This window comes from Sminthopsis crassicaudata, chromosome 4 (assembly GCF_048593235.1).
Source record: "Sminthopsis crassicaudata isolate SCR6 chromosome 4, ASM4859323v1, whole genome shotgun sequence".
NCBI lineage: Eukaryota > Metazoa > Chordata > Mammalia > Dasyuromorphia > Dasyuridae > Sminthopsis > Sminthopsis crassicaudata.
In genome coordinates this window covers 473697345-473716480 of record NC_133620.1, presented here as the reverse complement: position 1 = coordinate 473716480, position 19136 = coordinate 473697345, and the positions used below count along the sequence as shown (strand labels likewise).

At 48.9% G+C, this 19136-nt stretch overlaps 1 protein-coding gene across 2 annotated transcripts in view; it reads left to right on the top strand.

Annotated features, from left to right (window-relative positions):
• SH3BP4 (SH3 domain binding protein 4) overlaps nt 1–19136 on the top strand; it is a 97004-nt gene that overhangs the window by 41034 nt on the left and 36834 nt on the right. Inside the window, exon 2 of one of the 2 annotated variants that reach the window (XM_074264421.1) lies at nt 78–147. The gene's annotated coding sequence lies outside the window, so the exon portion shown is untranslated. Of the gene's footprint in view, nt 1–77; nt 148–192; nt 914–19136 lie in introns of those variants that run through there. The other variant, XM_074264422.1, reaches the window with a different exon arrangement.

Sequence of the window (19136 nt, the reverse complement as noted above, 5' to 3'; positions counted from 1 at the left end):
CAGAAATAAAGGTCATCTCTTTAGGCTGTTCAGTGAGAGGCGCATTTTTCATGATGATTTTGCTTTTTTTTTTCCAGCTTCTGGATGCAAGGCAGGGACAGCCCCATTCTTCTCTGACATCGCAGGGAAGTGACCCGTTGCCTTCAGGTAAGAGAGCAGCGTTTGGAAGCCGGAGTGAGGGTAGAGCCGGGCCATTGACTTCGGGCAAGCCATCTGAAAATTGCAGACATAATGATCCACTGGCAGGAGACCAGGGAGGGTCAGACCCGGACAGCTGGAGGAGGCAGAAGTGGCCCTTAATGGTACTTGGGCTTATGGCTCACTGGCGGGATCCCGTGGCTCCAGGGACCCTTTTCTGAGGGAGGTGACGGTGGCTGGCCAGGCTGCCCTCAGAAAATCTCTGCTGCTGAGATGTGGGAGATCCAGAGGGAGCAGTGTGGGCAGAGAGATCTGGCTGCTGTGGGTTCCCAGGCAAAAACCCCTCCTCGATGTTTACATTGGAGGCGTTTTTTCCCAGTTCCCACCAAGAGGGTTATTCTTGCAAGGGCCCGAAAGGACACAGGAGGCTTTTCTGTGTTGACAGCAGGTGAATATGGCTGTGCCTTTTGTTCCAAGACAAAGACGTTATTCTTGTACTGTGGGTATTCAGCAGTTTTGAAAACAATAAAGTAAGAACCTGATTGGGGGCGGGAGAGTTGACAGTAGCCACACTGGCTCCACAATTGAGCTTCCAGGAAGGCTTCTGGGAAATGGTGAGCCTTCTGCTAAGACAGCTCTCCTGAAGCCCCTCTTGTGCATAGAAGTGACCCCGAGGTCTCAGAGACTGTGCTGGCTGACTAAGCTCCCGCAGTTCTTACCGGCCATTGGCCTGGCACCGGACTGCACTTTTGGTTTAGAACCAACTCTGACTGAGGTGAGGAATGTTTTTACACTTATTCTTCTCCCCCTCTCCCCAAAAAATTATCTTTTAAGACACTGGAAAGTGGTAAATGAGAGGGAACAGCCACATGAGTGAAAAGGACAGTTTCTGCCTCTCTGGATTGATCCTTAGCTGAGCCTCCTCTTCCACCCCCCACCCCCATCCTTACACCTTTGTCTCCCAATTATCTATGAATGCAGACAAAATGCAAATTTCCAGAGAGTACAGATTTTTCTGCCTTGTCCCCTTCTGTTCAGCATTAACTAAATGTCTGCTACATGTAACACATGTGTATTTGTATATGTCAGGGCTGGGCGTCCACAAAAGAGAACCATATGTTATCAAAGATTTTACTTTCTTTCAGGGTGATCAGTGTAGAGATAAGGAATAATGTTTACAAAAGTAATTTCCAGAAGAAAAGAGAGTAGGAAAAAGCCTGAGGAGGTATTCCCTCAGGAGGTGCTTAAAAAGAACCTAGGAATGCTGGAAAGTTCATTGGGGAGCTCCAGCTTCACCCACTTTAGTCACTTTTCTTGGTTTTCCTATTTAAGCCCCCCAAAGACAAAGGCCACACTTAGTACTAACCTTGCCATGCTTGTGTGTTCCAATATTTCTCAATGGTGACAGCAGTGGGACAAAGCATGCTTAAAGCACCTGCTGAGAGGCTTCCTTCCAAGTAGGGTGGACTAGCTTGGACCAAGGGGCAGAAATGGAGAGTTGTTGATTGTGAGAGTCATAATTGAGATAAAAAAAGGTAAAGTGAACAACTTCCAATTGGAATCTATTCAGTGAGCATCTATTTGGTTTGCAAGTCTTTGAGTTTACTTCTGTTGCCATTTGCTAAGAATAGTGTCTGGGAAGTCTCCTCTGTCCGGGTTCTTCCCAAGTTTGGGAGCTGGCCTCGGTTTCTCCTTTCCCTCTCTCTCTCTTATTTTCCTTTTCTAACTGTCCCTTCTTGGTTTTATTCATGTCCATTTCTCCAACCTTGTATTGAGGTTAATGGAGAGCTGTTCCCCAAGCTTTTGCTTCTGGCTTCATGATCTACCTTACCCATTTTCTTTGTTTCCATAAAGTAGGTGATTCTCCTCCTAAGTCTGTATCTAGCCAGGACCTCAGTCTCCCCCCCCCCCATCTCCTCCCCCCCCCCCCCGCCCCCTTTCTGCCAGAGTATCCTGATTCCTTGTCAGGTTGTGCTAAGCCAGAATGATCTTCCCCCAAATCTCAGCTTTTTAATTTATTTAGTTCCATTAATAGCCCTGACCTTTGTAGTCTGGCCAGCCATACTTTCCACTAATCTCCTATATTTTCTCTATGCCCCAGCCAAGCAGGATGACCCATAATTCCCCAAGTAACCCTACCACTTCTGGCCTAAAGGGGGGCTTTAGCTCATATCTGAAACATCTTTCCTCTGTCTGCTGTTGCATTTTGAAATCGAGCCTGCGTTTCATGACCTCTAATGGCCATGATTAGAGGAGCATTTTCGCTTCTGAGATACACTGGCAGCCTATTGTGGAGGGCCTTTCACTTTCTACCCGGTTTGGCCACCTTGTCTGCATTGACCTTGGGGAGAAGGGGCTATTGCAAAGTCGAGGCTTTTCAATTCAGGTTGAAATGATTGCTTATCTAGTTCAGATATTTGTGGTCCACAAACATTCTATTCCTCCTTGGGGGAAAAACATCTTGACAACTGCATTTCCATTTCTACAGATTTTATTTTATTATAAGATAAACATGATGTCCTAAAAGTGCTCATCTCTAAGCTTTAAAAGCTTAAAACTCACTGAGAACTTTGGAATGCTCTCTCTACTATCTGAGGTTGGTGGGACCTTTCAAAGCCTTTTAGTTTGTGTAATGCCATCAGTATTTATTATGTGCTTACTGTATACCAAGACCAAGGGCTCGCAGGTCCTGCCCTTAAGGGGCATCCATTCTACTAGGAAATTTGTTTCATCCAGATCTCAGTACAGAACTTAACTCTCCACTCAGGTCTCTCCTTCAGGTGGTTCCCATTCCAGCCAGTGACCCCAAGCTCCCTTCCTCTGATCGTGCTTCTCCTGACTTTGCGGGCCTCTGTACACCCTGTTCTTTCAAGTCTGAAATGTCCTCCCTCCTTCTGCTAGTTCTTTGAACCTCTCTTACCTGCCCCTTCCTCAATGCTTCCTCCTACTAGGAATTGTCATTCTTTTGCTTCTTTGTGTCCCCAGGGCCTGATAGCAGGCCCCTGATAAGTACTGCTTGGTTGACTTAGTGTACCCTCGTCTCCTACAGAGTGTTCCTAAGTCTTGGTCCTGCCTTAAACTTCAATAACTTCATAAGTATTATTGCTGCAAACTTAGGAAAGACATCCCTTGGAAGTTCATTTAAGTTTAATTTGTACTCATTTAGAGCATTTTGTGAATTTTGAATAATAAATCTAAGCTTTATTTTAATAATTTAATTTTTAATCTACATATTTTTATTATTTTAATTTATTAAGTAAATTAAATTAATTTAATAATTTAAGATGTATAATTTTAAGAAGTTGGAGACCCCTATGCTATTGCATGTTTGAGTTTCTGGATGACCCAGTGGGTAGAATAAATTCTCTTGTCAAGTCATCTGTTCTTGTGAAGTCACATCAGAATGGTGGAAGATGTACCCATAAATGGTTCTCTTTAGGATTTTAAGGCTAAGATTACAAATATCCTTTTAGCCACCGAGCAACAGCTGATGAAAGCTTTTACAAAGTTCAAAAATAGAGCAATGTCTTTCCTAAAAGCTGGTTGGTATGTTGAACTGCAACAAGAACCGTATCAGTGCTTTCTTATTTTAAATTGTTAACCTTTGTGTGCGCGTGTGTGTATGTGTGTGTGCGGCGCGTGTGTGTGTGTGCGTGTGCGTGTGTGTGTGTGTGTGTGTGTGTGTGTGTGTGTGTGTGTGTGTAGAAAGCTATTTTTGGGTAGGACCTTTTTCATTTGTCATAGTATTTTTGGTCTTCAATATAGGGCATAGTATACCGATGGTGTTTAATAAATAATAAGCAGCCTACTTGAGGAAGGTGAAGGGGAGGTGGCTGTGTGAAGAGACAAAGAACATGGTGGGGTTTTGGTTTGCTTGGTTTTTTTCCCCGTTTTAGGGTTCATGACGGAGTCTGTCTGGTCTTGGAGCCAGCCAGGGGAAACAGGCTGTGGTCCCATTGCTTGCTTTACTGACCTGGAACTTCCAGGTTCCTTCATCTCGGAGGGGAGGGTCCGATGCTTGGGTCAAACCTAGTCCTCGGGCCACTGTGAACTTGAGCCAAACTTCTTTGGGAACCTGCACATTAAATATAGACTCAAGGCAGCTGCCTTATTACAGAACTGTAATGAATTTGGCTGAGGTCATCAACCACGGGAGGGAAGCTCAAGGAATCTGGAACAAGCACAAGCCAGGATTTGGCTTCTGGCTGCCCTTTTGGCAAAAATGGGCGTCACCTTGTTTAAAGCCAGGATTTGGGTCTGGGCTCCAGCCTGCCCTCTGGATTTGGGTCTGGGCTCCTCCGCCTGCCTTCTAGATTTGGGTCTGGGCTCTGGCCTGCCCTCCAGATTTGGGTCTGGGCTCCAGCTTGCCCTCCGGATTTGGGTCTGGGCTCCGCCTGCCCTCCGGATTTGGGTCTGGGCTCCAGCCTGCCCTCCGGATTTGGGTCTGGGCTCCGGCCTGTCCTCCAGATTTGGGTCTGGGCTCCGGCCTGTCCTCCAGATTTGGGTCTGGGCTCCGGCCTGTCCTCCGGATTTGGGTCTGGGCTCCGGCTGCCCTCCGGATTTGGGTCTGGGCTCCATCCTGCCCTCTGGATTTGGGTCTGAGCTCCATCCACCTCCTTGAAAATAGGGGCATCAGAGAGTCCTTCAGATGCCTTCTGAATGGCGTGGCTCAGAGAAGCCTTTGAACTGCCAGAGCCTTGGCACCCTCTGGGGCACAGCTGGAGGCCATTCACTAACACCGGGCTCTAGAAATTGGCTTTTTACAGGTCACTCCTGCCTGTTTGGGGTTTCTAAGTATTTTAATCTGAAACAGAAATCAGTAAAACTTTGATAAGTGCCTATAATACGCTAAACAAATACAACTTAAAATATGGTTCCTGCCCTCAGGATTTAATACTTTTTCTGAAGGCTACGGTTTTGGATGGAGTTGAGGCACTGGACTGAAATCCCCATCGATTTGTCTGACAACTCCCATGATCACAGCAGGAGCTCCATCTAAGCCCCTCATGTTATAGAAGCTGAAGCCCAGAGAAGGAAGAGGCGAGCCCACACAGAGGTGGTAGAGCCGTTCTCATCCGGACCAGAAGGCTCCCGGTGCCCTGGCTCAGTGGGGCTCTCTGAGGCGCAGAAGTGTTGTGTAAATAAGGAAGTTCTATGGGACTGAAGAGTCCCAAAGACTTGGGTTATGGATCATCATGGGCAGGAAAGGAGGGGGAGTCCAGATTAAGCAGCTCACCTTTGGGGAGCCTGGGGAGCCTCGGTCTCCAAGGGGAGGTTGCTGGACCCTGAGATCCAGTCCTGGTTCTGCCACTTCCTCCCCTTGGAGAGGTCATTTCCCATCTCAGGGCCTCAGTTTTCACATCTGTGAAATGTGGCGCTTGTGGTAAAGGATCTTCAGGTTTAGCCCTTGAAGCCCAAAAGCCTTTGGGACGGAGGTCAGGAAATACGAAGGTTTTGGAATCAGAAAAGAAGCCCGTCTCCTCTTCCTGTTGGGTGACCACGCAATGGCTTTTGGGTCTGAAGCCATTGGCTGCGTTACATGGATGGTACAGCCCAACAGGAGGCGGGGACACTGAAGGTGCCCCTTGTTTCAGTCCATCGTGCACCTGCTGGGAGCTGAGGATGGAAAGTCCAAGGCGGAGCTAATCCCATCTTCATGGAGTTAATTCTCCAGCTGCGTCAAATGCTTCCTTCAGCTCCCTTTAATTTGTTTTCTCATCTGTAAACTGGGGACAAGAATAGCACTTTTCCAGAGGATCAGATGAGGTGACATGGAAAGCACTTTAAGAGTGTTCCGCCAGTGCTGTTATTATCCTCGTTATTTAGTATTATTATTACCGGCCCCGTAAGAGGAAAGCCTCTCGCTCTGGACTGGTGACGGGTCGAGGCTGGCACCAGGCGGCTCCCAGGCGAGGGGCAGGACGGAGAGCTCTTGCCGACGTTTGATTGAGTTTTCTCCAACAAGTATTAATTACTCGCCTACTTATGTGCAAGGGCCTGGAAACGCAGCCAAGATAAAAATAACAGCCCGTGCTTTCAAAGACTTGATCCTGCTCTGGGGCTGGAGGTGGGGCAGAGAAAGGGAAGGAAATTTGAGGAGGGTGAGAGAGTGGGAGCCCTGGGGGAGGGAGGCAGGAGTCTTGGAGGAAGCTTAGGGAGCTGGGAAGGGAGGAGAGAGCTGCAGAGCACAGGAAGCAGGAGCTGCACCCCGGAATGCAGAGGAATGGGGGGGAGGACGGTGAAAAGCCAGGGAAGAGTACTCTGGGGGCCAGTGCTGGGAGTCAGACCCTAACGCCAAGCTGAGGACTTAGGGTTCTTGGGCTGAGTTGAGACACCGTCCCAACTGCCCTGTCCTTCTCAAAGTCCTTCCAAACATGGCGTCCACAAGGGGAGCCGCCTGACGTACTTTTCATGCTTCTCCCTCAGGGTTCTGTAACATGTCTCCTACTTCAAATCTTGCAGCAAAGCAGGTCAGAAAAAAAGGAGTTCGCCTTCTCCCCCCGTCCTGGGCCGAGCATCCTGGATTTCTCTCACACATGCCCGTGAACCTTTCCCTGTTGTCCACGGCCTTGTGAGGTCCCAAAAGTAAGGGATGAGGGGTGATGGACCAAGCCCCCGCCCTGCCACTTGTCCCCTCCCCTTGTGACCTTTCTAGGTCTTTTATTTCTAAAACTGAAGTCACCGTTTCATAAAAACCATCATGGAGGCACTAAGTTTAGAGTCGGTAAGATTTGAGTTAAAATCCAGCCGCAAGCACTTAGTAGCTCTGTGACCGCAGCTAGCACATTTAATCCCTGTGTGCCTCAGTTTCCTCATCTGTAAAATGAGAGGCTGCAGTCAGTGGCCCCTGAGGTTCCTGTGCCTTGTCCTGAATGGGCATTAAGCCCCTAGCTCCTATAGATCTCTTTCTAGGGCTTGTGATGCTGTTCAGCCAGATGAGGGATCTGGTAATCATTAGGAATTTAAATATAATTTTAGTTTTATATATAACTTAAAAAATAAATTTAACTAAATATAAATGTAAAAGGAAGTGAAAAATAAAATAAAAACAAATGTTTCCACATCTGTATTGCGCTATATGGTCACAGAGATGCTCACTCGTGGGAACTTTGCTTCTGCTGTGTAAGGTGGGGCTCTGGACTCCCTTCAGGAGGGTCCCAGCGCCTAGTCTTGTTCAGCATTATTGCCAGAGGTCTGTTTTCCCATCGTTATTGAGAGGCGGTTTTGTTCGTTATAATTAGAATTTCGTTTTTATCGTGTTGTCCCTTCGTTTATGATGTAGTCACTGCGCATGTTGCTTATTTCTTCGCTCTGGATCACTTCAAAAGTCTAGTGCTTTCCTTTACTCTTTTAAAAAGATCTATTCTTACAGATGCCAGATACAATAGATCTTTGTGTGAGTATTGTTGAAAAAAGAGAATTCTATGGGGAAAGCACAGATCCCCATATATAGCTACTTCTCATATATGTGTATGTGCAAAGCAAGTAGAGAATTAGGTCCAACTGTGGCTTTGAGAGCTGTCTTTTGGGGGCCTTTTCCCCTCTAGACTTCTCTCCCGTTCTCTGCCTTTTAAAGGACGTCTCAGTGATTTTCTTTTTCTTTTTCTCCTTCTCTGTCTCCTGGATCCTTTTTCCCATTATGAGAACACAACCAACCAAAAAGAAACAAAAAGAAAGTCCTTGTAACAGATCCTCATAGTCAAACAAGGTAACTGCCCGTCGGCTTTGTCCAGAAATCCCTGCCAGTCTTGCGGCGGAGCTTCCGCCTCTGATGAGACACAGGCAGCGAGCTTCCTGTTAACTCTGAGATTGTAACTAATTCTCCCATCAGAATTCTTGCGTTTCGAAGTTGTTTCCTTTACAGCGTTATTGTGTAAATCGTCTCTGGCTCCGTTCACTTTGCTCCATTCCCCTTGTCTCTTAATGAACCTTTCTTAGAGCTCGGTAACGTTCCATTGCACTCGTGTGCCACAGTTTGCTGGCCATTCCCCAACTGACGGGCGCGGTAGATCTATTTTAACAGGGATGATCAGTAAAGTTGTATGTTTAGGATTTTTTAAAAATCAGTGTCACAAATACAGGATGTGGAAAATCTGGCTAGACAGCTTTTCAAGTGAAATGCCCAGATCTTGCCCTGACCACAAGCTCGCTTCGTGCCAGGGGTCTGATATGGAGACTAAAATATTTCCCATAATTCTGTGTTGAGCTAATGGGATTTGAGTGTCCCTGCTTCACAAATCAATAGTTCCCAGGGTAGGTGGATTTAGTGAGAAGGTAGCAGAAGAGCTGTTTTTAATTCTGGCTGTTCGAGCGTGAGGGACATTGACCCTTCCCAGTATATTCTGGCTAGGTATCTGGAAACCATCTTTTAGGGAAAATGGTTGTTAGAATTAGGTTTGTTTAATCTGGATTTAAAAAAAAAAATGATATGCTCACTGCTTTGCCCTATTTGAAAAGAATGGGACTCAGAAGGGAAGGGAGGGAAAGGAAGTTATTTTTTAATTTTGTTATGGTTAGGAATATCAGAACCAGAGGGTGGAAGTTGCAGTGTGAGAGATTTTGGTTCCATTGGAAAAATTTTGTAACGGTTGCCTGAAGATGGTGTGGCATCACAGCCTGGATTTCGGGTCAAAGGACCTGGGGTTACATCCCCGCTCGGTGACTTGGGGTAAGGTCTTTGGTTGCTCGGTGCCTCCGTTTTCTCCGCTATGGGAGGTTGGTTGAGTGATTGATGGAGTGTCTCTTCTGTCCTGTGTTTCTGCTCATGATCCCAGGGTATGAGCGTCCGTTAAGCCAGCACCGTACTTAAGTTATATTCTATTCAAAATATAGACTGGAGGTAGAAAGGATTTCCTGGGGAGAAGGAGCCAGAATGGCCTCAATGGAATGACAGGTCTCATCCACCAAATACAGAAAAATAACCCAGACTCCGTCCCGAGGGGGAACCCGCTGACTTTTCCTATGTGAGAATGTTGCGTTCCTTCTTCGATAGGAGTCTTGAATCAGATGAAGGTGGGGATTCTTTGGTTTCGTTCCAGATTTGAGGTTTGAAGGTTTCCTGCATGTTAGAATCCACAGATGGTGATGGTTTTGCTGAATTTTTCTCCCATGAACAAATGCCATATAAACATTTGGGAGTGGTTGTAGTTGCCAGATGGGAACAGAGGAAATTAATGAGACGCCAGCCTCTGTACAATGCTGTCCTTGGCACCTCGTTGTGAGATTATCTATCACTTGGAAACGAAGTCTTTTTTTTAATTGGTACTTTAGTCTAAACTCCACTGGACGGGATCCAAGACAACGGACTCTTGTGAAGAGTGACAAGGTCCCAGTGTAAGGGACTGAACAAAAATCTTTTCCTGCCGTGAATATACCGTCAGCGCCGTTCGGCTCCAGGGACCCGATGGGATGTTTCGGTTGCTCGCAGTCTACTTGGTTCTTTTGATGGAGTCTCACAATACGTGTGCTTCTTTCTCTTGGCTAAATCTGACATTCGGTTTCTGACCATCGCTAGGGTGAGGATAGGATGTGAATTAAAGACTTGCACTAGAGCCGAGACAATTCCAAATGACGGCTCCCGGCCGCCATGTTTGACTCCCGTTCGGGGCGTTTCGATTTTGCGAGTTAGTCTATCTGGGATGGATTGGTCTGTGTTTACCATCTGGTACATCTGCTTCTGCTCTTCTTAACTCCCTTAGGAAAGACAGTTGGTTGTGAGCCGAATTCACTATTTCTTTGTTTTATCGGCGTCATGGAGATGGGAAGAACTGAATCCCACTTACTTGTGGAAGACACAGTGCAGGGTGCAGACATCGAGGAGAGCGCAAAAATCCCTGCTTTCTAGAACTTGTTGGTTTACTACTGTTCCCCGCATTCCGAGCTAGGAGAGAGTTTTGGGGTGACCCCATCTGGGTTCTTCTTGGCAGAAATACTGGCATGGTTTGCCATTTCCTTCTCCACAGCATTAGACAGATGAGGAAACAGAGGCCAACAAGGTTAAGTGACTTGCTCAGAGTCACACAGCTAGGAAGTGTCTGAGGCTGTATTTGAACCCCTGAACATCCATCCTCTCCATCTACTGTACTACCCAGCTGCCCAGAAGAGATAAGTTGATATTATAAACAAGCAGTCAAAAAAAAATTTCCTAGTATGTGGAGATGTCTGAAAAAAAAAAAAAATCCCCCAGCATCACCCCTCTCCTATCATGAGCACAGCCTTCGTTGGGGCAGAAATCTAGTTCAGGGAGCAGTGACTCTGTGGTTGCATCTTTAAGGAAAATGCAGAGAATAATTGGAAACTTTTCCACCCCAAAGAAAGCACTGGGTTCTTGTGAGCAAAGCGGAATTGCAGTAGAAAATTCAGGACGCCTGACTCTAGAGACATCTCCATCCCAGACGTTCAGACGGACTACGGGAGCTGAGGGAGCGTTTCGTGGTTGTTGCTGAGGGACTTGAAGCTGAGTCACCAAACCATGTCACTTGACAGCGGAGGGCGAGGAGGGATTTTCTTTCTGGAGCTGGACCTCTGACTCCAATCCACAATTCTTTCCACTAGCGCAGCCTGTCTCTAGATGAGCCTGTGGAGAACCACTTTACTAAAGTACTGACTGTCTCTTAAGGGCCCAATGTGTGCGAGGCACTGGGATAAACTAAAAGCACGAGTTTGGGACTGTTCTACAGGGGCTCATGGGCTGCAGAGATGTGCAAACGAGGTATGGACAGGTTAGTTTGGAGGTAATCACGGGGAAGGCTAGCCCGAAGGGGCAGTGAGGGGCTCTGGGGGAAGGTGAGGCTTTAGCTGGGACTTGGAAGAAGCCAGGAGGTGCGAATGGGGAGGGTGTGGGGCCTGCTATAGGCACTTATGGGCAAGGAACGGCAAAGGGGTCATAGACCACAGATCCTCTTTGGGGAGGGGGCCACGGCTGGCAGAGCAGCTCACGCGGAATTGTTCCTGCTCCAGCATAGCGGACGGGCCGAGTGGGTGCTGATGGGATGTTTAGGCAAGAATGCCCAATGAAAAGGTTGAGCGACCTTGAAAGGATGTAAAGAATTCAAGAAAAAGGTAGTTCTGATGAGATGGTGGGTCTTTTGTCTTTAACCAGTCACTGAAGAAAGGTTTTCAGAGCTTGCACAGGGAGCTCTCCCTTGGGAGAGAAGATGGGAACAAACCTTGTCCTCCGGAAGCTCACAATCTTGCTGGAAACGTAAGATTCAAATTTTATTCCCAGTGTTTGCTGACTGAAAAGAGATGGGCCAGTGGAAGAAGACTTTCCTGCAGGAGGAAGGGGAGACATAGAATTGAGGCCTTGGAGGAGAGACAGGTTTGAAAAATAAGGAGGAGACCAATAAGGGAGGGCAAGCAAAATGGTAAAGCCTGGTGAGTCAGTCGGGAAAAGGAGTGGAGGGAGCGGCCTCCACGAGTGTCGGTGGAAAGGACCGAGCACACTTAGCCTGGGCAGTGTGTGGGCCAGGGAGCTGTGTTCATGGATGGAGAGGGCTGTCCAGTAAAAAGACCAGTTGGATTTCACCTGGCCCCGGAAAGTACAACAGGTAGCTACGGGAAATTGGATTCTGGGGTGTCCTGAATTACTTTAAGAGTATGGAACCCCGCTACCCTTGGGTATGTTCAGCAGAAAGGCTCCTCCTGCTCTGACCTTTTAGAAGGTGCAATGCAGGGACAGAAGCCGGGGTCTCACTGTGGGGCGAAGATAGGATGGCTGAGGACACAACTCATGCTGCCTTAAGGGCATTTTAAGCTCTTTAGAAAGTGGCTTTCCAGCCTCCTCCAAGATCATTGAACTGGAAGAGAACAAGGAAATGATAGGGGCTAGGGGCACCAGACAGACTCCCAGGAGCCCCTGCTCTCAGGGGGGTTACATTCTACCCGAGCAGAGGTGGACAAAGTCTAGGTTGGGTCAGCTCTTCTCTCTCTTTTAAAAAATAGATTTGTCGTGTTGTGAAAGAAAAATCAGAACAAGAGGGAAACAAACAACAGACATGAGAAAGAAAAAGCAAACGAACAAAAAAGGTGAAAATTCTCCGCTTCGACCCACATCCAGCCTCTGAGATCCATCCCAAGTCTGTGGTTCTAAAAAGGGCCTCCCAGCTGATCATCACGGGGGCTTCTCCTTACTGGGGGGGGGTTCTCCTGATTCTCTTCCAGGCTTCTGCAATCCTCCTGCTCCTCCTTTCTAATATATCCCGTCGTTCCCCCGCTCAGTTCCCAGGCCCTGCCGCTACAAAACTTCAGCTCTTTCTCTTCCTGGCTCCCCCGCCGTATTCCTTCACCTGATGTCTCAGCTCAGGTGCTGAGACTGGGGCTGCTTTCCCCTTAGTGGTGGAAGTCTTCAGACGCCTGATTTCAAGGGAGCGCCGAAAGATTTATTACAACTGCGAGAGAGGAGAGACTGTTGTGGGCTGGGGGTAGGGGTGGGCTTGGTCTCGGGATCCCCAACACCACCCCAGCGTGTGGGGGTAACCGCTTGTCAAATGAAGTTTCATTATCTCTTCTCCCCCCCAGGCCAGTGAACTGTAAGCCCCTCACCGCAGAAAAATCGGGATTTTTGTTTTCTTATCCTTGGCACTCGGCACCGGCCGGCATTCTGTGGGCGCATGATAAATGTGGGTCGGATTCGGCCTTAGGGCTCTGTCCGTTGTACCGGGCTGAGCTTGTCGAGCTTCCCTCTCCCATCCTCTCGGTGACTCGGTGAATTTGTTTTTGTTCCCCGGCACCCACTGCCCCCGGGATGCTGTGATGCTCTAGGGAGGCCTTCTGTGTGGCCCCGGTTTGCCATCTCCCCCCACACCCACCCCTGACTGCAGCATCCCTAAGGGGAGCATCAGCGCGGGTCTTCATCCATTTTCTTTCTCTCCCAAGTCATCCTCAGGCCTTTGGGGTTTGGTCCCGTTCCCACTGGGGGGGGGGGCAGGAATAGCTACAGTTAGCCAGGCCCAGCTCTGGCGTCATCCTTCGGCCACTCTGTGTGGTGCGTTTCCTTGTGGGTTCCACTCAGGCTGCGCAACGGGGGCCATGGAGAGTGAGGCACAACACTAAACAGCCAGGGAAGTGTCGTGGGGGTGGGGTACAGCCCGTGAGTGGCCACTCTCACGGGGCAGTGATCTTATCAGCTTGCCTTTATGGCTTCCTGGGCTGCTGCGGCTTCAGGAGGGGAGGCTGGAGGAGCAGGCCCTGGGAGGAGGGAGAGGAGCCTGGGAGGAGTGAGAGGAGCCTGGGAGGCTGGAGGAGCAGGTCCTGGGAGGAGGGAGAGGAGCCTGGGAGGCTGGAGGAGCAGGCCCTGGGAGGAGGGAGGGGAGCCTGGGAGGCTGGAGGAGCAGGCAGTAATCCTACGGCTTTATTAAATGCGGTCACCGTGGAAATGACTGCACCACGTTTTCACAAAGGAAGGCTCTTCTTCACTCCGGGAGCTCCCTACATTGTGAACGCAGCAGATTGGATTTTGTTTTTAAGTTGTCACCCTCATCACCCATCGTCGTCCCATCATCCGCTGGCCGGGCCAGGCTCGGTGGGGGAAGGGAGAGAAGCGCGCTCTATATTTAGCCCCCGAGGCCCGGCTGAGCCAGCTCTGGAGGTGACCCCCACTAATGCCGAGGTTCCCCTGCCTGGATTCTCTCCGTCCCGGGACGGGGAACCTCGGCTGCTGCTGGGACAGAGAACCGGAGCCGGGGGGGAGGCCACATGCCCTGGATTTTCAAGGAGAAGGTGGATTTTGAGGAAAAGGGCTTAAAAAGAGTCTCCTTCAGCACCAAACCTCTGATCCAGTAAGTCCGGGTTTTTGGTTCAGGAAGTAGTTACCTTGGCCCCTTTTCCCCGGACCCTCCAGGCTGACCATGAGGTTTGTTTGGGGGTTACTGCCGTAGTTCGGCCCGAGTCTCTCACGTTTTTGGAAGCAATGATCTTCTCGTCTCTGGCTGAATTTGTGGGAAGACCAAGATACGTGTGGACGTGGGGAAGCACCAGCTCTCGGCATCCTAGAAGTGAGAGGGGAAAGGGCCTCCCCACGTCCGCTCTTTGTGGCTGTGGCAGCTGAGGACCCGGAGCCCCAGAGAGGCTGTGGTGAGCCCTGGAGTGCGCAGCTGCCAGGTTTTTAAGGTCTCCACCAGTCTCCGACTAGAAAGGGGACTTGGGCACCCTCGAGGCAGACCCCTTCCTGGTCCAGCTCCGGCCCAGGAGGCCGAGGGAGGGGCCCCAGGCAGGGGTCAGCACAGAAGCCAACCGAGCTGAGTCACTGCCTTTGGTTCTTGGCATTTATTTGTTGCCCTGAAAAGCCCGATCCTCCGTGACACGGCTTTGCCGCTGGTACAAAGTCTGGGCCCTCCATCGGGCAGTTCTCCAGAACTTCGTATCAACTCTGCGGTCCGTTCCTCTCCTCGTCTGGACTTCAGAGCAGCTAAGGGCACGTCTGTGGCCCCTTCCGGGTCCCCCTAAAGCAGTGGCTGCAGACCCCTTCATCACGGGGATCTCCGTTTACTCATCGGTCAAATGGAGTTGGGGAAGGAGGATTCCTCTTGGGTCAAAAGCTGCCATATTTGGGTCAGGGAGAAGGTTCTGGTATCTCGGGTTCTGTTCAGTTCCTGGGGCAGCCGTGTTCCTCTGCTGCTTGATCTCAAGTTTTCTGCTCGTTTCCGGGGTTTTCCACTTTGCCTCCATTAAGGCGTCGTCGCTTGGAATCCCTCTCTGGGTTTTTCTCCCGGCTTGTTGTCGCACATTTGGCCCGCTCTGTTATTGGAAAGTTTTTTGATTTCTCTAGCAGTCGGATCCCACCAATGGGAATGTTTGGCTGGCTCGGAGATGTCCCCAGAGGGGGGCGGGTTCTGGCGTGGAGCGTCTCCCGCTCTGCCCCTCAGTTGTGATAATGACGATGGAGGCGTTGGTACAGTTAAGATGGTTGATAGGAAAATGGTCTTTGGCTTCCCGTGGGAAGTGGTGGCCAGAGGGCCGGCCTGGCTGCCCAGTCCCACACCCCTCGGCGAGAAAGCTCCAGTGGAGCCTGGACGACCCTTGTCTGGGATGAGCGGCGAGGGGAGCTTTAGGCCGTGGCTGCAGGCTCGAGGACTCGAGACAGCCGGGGCTCGAATCCCACCCAAGATCCTTGCTCATCTATGACTCCGGGCTAGTCACTTTACCTCAAAGTGGTGACCTTCTCTGATTTCTGCTGTATCCGACCTGATCTCTAGAATTCATTCTAATTCTGCTAATCTATCATTGATGCTTAACTATTTTAGGGCCAAAAAACACCAATATTTAAGAAATAAAAGTGGTTTCAGAAGTTGAACAGACTTTAACAGCCTGAGCTAAAGTCCGGTCCGAGCTTTTCCTCTCCCTTCTCAGGAGTCTTCAGTGGCTCCCACCTCCCTGCTGGATAAAATAGAAGTGCTTTACTTGACGGTTAGAATGTTGTAAGAGTCCGGACTCCTGAACCATGTGATACTGTTCCCTTTCAGACGCTTCAGTCTAGACTTATTCCCAAACTCCATCCCCCGCCGTCTCCCGATTTCATCTCCCACCTCCGGTACACCGCAGCCTCCCTATCGTCACACCTCCAAATCCATTGCTTTCCTCACTCCTGGTTTAGGTGACATCTCTGATGGGAATCTTCCTGATCTCCCAGCTGTTAATCCTTCTTCTCACGTCAGCGAGAATTTCGTGATTTGTCTGTAGTCCTTCCCCTCCTGTTCCACTGGGCAGGGGCTCCTTGGGGGGGGGGGGTGTACACCCTTGGGGGCTGACACAGAACCTTGTAACATCCATCTCAAAGTACTTGGTAAGTATCGGAGCTGGACTGAATCGGGGGCCGGAGCCGGTGAAGGGGATTCCGGGTCAAGACCTCTGAGGGCGTATAAGGCAAGACTTTGATTAGCGGGCAGAGCGTTATGTAACCTGCCCCGTCTTCATCCCAAGCTTGGACAGATGGTGCATCTGGGTGGTGATTGCGCCCTTTCCTCGTGGTAAAAAGCCAGCCGCTTGGAGGATGACAGGCGGGAGGTTAAATGGTCCCCCCATCCCCAGACTCGGCACCTTGGTTCCAGGGCCCAAGTCTCTGGGGAGAGTGACCAGCCAGCCCGCTTGAGCTGAAGGAGAACCTGTAACGTTCTGAGCCCAAGCCCGAGTGCCGTGTCCTTGAGTGGTCCAGAAGTGAGAATTACACGGCGCCAGGCCGGCTGGCCCCTTCTGGACAGTGTCAGGCTTGGAGATGATCTGCCGGGGGCTTCCAGGCAGATCCAGGAGTCCCGTGTCCCCTTCTCCCACGTGCGGGCCCAGGCTGGTGAACTTCGCTTTGTAAGTTTCTTTCGGGCTCTGGCAAAGTCCCAGAGACGAGGACGATACTTTTCCAAAGAGCCAGAGTGGGACTGGGAAACTCGAGGTTCGCCACCAATGTGGCTGGAGCCAGAGTAAGTGTAACAAGTCGGAGGAACCCCCGCCATAGTAGCACAGATACCCGCGGGCTGGAGAGCCTGCTGGCCGCCCCAGCATGTCCGGGAGAGATGCTCCTGGAAATAGCAAGAGAAACCGTGCCGGGTATTGGAAAAGGGGCCCAGGGCGGGCTCCGGTTCCAAATCTGCCTCTTGTCACACGTCGTGGATGAACGGGCCGCCTTCTGTGAGCTCAGTTCCTTACCCAAATGGGAGACGCGATAGGCTGGGACGGAGTCAGGAAAAGACTGACACCATTTCTTTGGGGAGCTTCTGGCCTCCTATGGACGGATCCGCTTACCATGCCTACAACATGAAGCCCCCGGCTCCGGCACTTAACCGGCACACATCTCTAAGTGACGTTCCCTATGTACCTGAAACTTTTCTTTTTCCTGCCTTTCTTTCCAATCCCATGGCTACCTCATTCGTCCCTCTCCTAGGGTGTGGCCATGGGTGGCCACCAACTTCTTTGGCTTCCCTCATTCTACTTCCATTTGGCTCCATTCAGACTTCCGACGTCTGCCTTCCTGCCCATCCTCCCCTTCTCTCCTCCAGGCCCTCGTCTGCCTTCATGGGCTGCTAAACCCGAGGGGAGTGCAGACAGAGCAGACGCGAGCCCACATCGATTCCTACAGGTTCCTAACAGATGGAAGAAACCATAAAGCTCTGTGATCCAAACGGAGCAGAATTAAGTCTACCCTGGGAGCCATGCTTTGGAATACAAGCGCGCTTATTATCATCATTATACTTAAATAACTGACCTCTTTGGAATTGATTGTTGCATTCAGCATGAATTCTAATCACTTTCTTTTTAGCCATCCTTAATTGCCTTCCAATTTGGCCAGTAAGCTTTGCCGAATAAAGATTAGACATCATGTCACCCAAAGGACCACAGAGTGATAGGATGCGGTGTACCACCGACGGAGAATTAGAAGCATGCGAAAAGGGTATAATTAAGATAAGTGGATGTACAACCGCTAAGAGACATGGGGCCAATCGGGTTTCGGGACCAAGGCGTGACCCATAGCATCCTGCGTGCCATGGTCATTTTCTTGGAGCGTCCAGAGATTTAGAACACGTCAGGTGGAATCCCATTGGAGCACTGGTGGTAGGTTGTGGACAAGAGATGCTGGGAAAGCTGAGATGTTTGCATTCTGTACTATTGGAAGGAGAAGCCATTTCACTGAAGCTCTATCAAAACATTGGATTTTGTCTTGGGTGTTTTATTGTAGTGATTGTTAGCATTCGTATATTGTATGAAGGCTGATTTTTGCAATTTTAATCCCTGCCAGATATTTTATGTTTTAATGATTGTGTCCGATGTGACTCTGGGACATTGTTAAGCCAGAAAACCTTTATCAGAATCATTGAGATAATGACAGGCTTGGGGCTTATACAGACCATGGAAGAATCAATTGAGAAGATTGCGGAAAAGATTTGGCCAAGCAAGAACCCCTTTCCTGTTTGGTTATTTTATTTTTTTATTATTTTATTTTATTTTTTATTTGGAAGATCTTTTATTTTATTATTTTTTTATATAATTTTTTTTTCACAGTCTATATGCATGAGTAATTTTTTTTTTTATAACATCCCTTGTATTCATTTTTCCAAATTATCCCCTCCCTCCCTCTACTCCCTCCCCTTGATGACAGGCAATCCCATACATTTTACATGTGTTACAATATAACCTAGATACAACATATGTGTGTAAATCCAATTTTCTTGTTGCACCTTAAGTATTAGATTCCGAAGGTATAAGTAACCTGGGTAGATAGACAGTAGTGCTAACAATTTACATTCACTTCCCAGTGTTCCTTCTCTGGGTGTAGTTGTTTCTGTCCATCATTGATCAGCTGGAAGTGAGTTGGATCTTCTTGGTTATTTTTAAAGAACAGGAATTGGGTTTGAATTTCTTTATTCTAATTTTGTCATGCCATGAAATAACCCATCAGGTTGGATGACTATTTTAGGTTATTAGATAATAACAAGAGAGCCGCAAAGATCTTTAGAGACCTCAGTTCCAACTTCCTCATTTTATAAATGAGGAAACTGAGGCAGAAAGATTACGTGACTTGATTTAGGGCCTACAGCCATTAAATCTGCCATTATGGATGATACTGACCTGTTGATTCTGTTGGCTTGACTAGACCATGTGCGTGGAGTTAGCTTCCAGTTATCCAGCATATAGAGGGACTTGGAGTCAGGAATTCCTGCTTTGGATACTTCAGCTGTGTGACCCTGGACAGTCCCTTTATTTGTAAAGTACACTTAATAATACCATCTACTCATAGGGTTATTGGGCTGACCGGTTGAGCTCTCCCATATATAATGCACGTTGTAAACCTTAACATGCTATGTAGTTTCTAGCTCTGATTATTATCCTCATTCGTCTCCTTTTTTAGGTCATTTTTTTTCCCCTTGGCTGTCTTAGTATAGAATTTTTAGGAGAGAAGCACACCTTCAGGTTTTACTTTCACACACAAACGCAACCCCTAAAACACCTTTGCTCACACGTTGGGTGAGATATGGAGGTGTTAGATAGGTTAAGTGTTTTTTTTTTTTTAACTG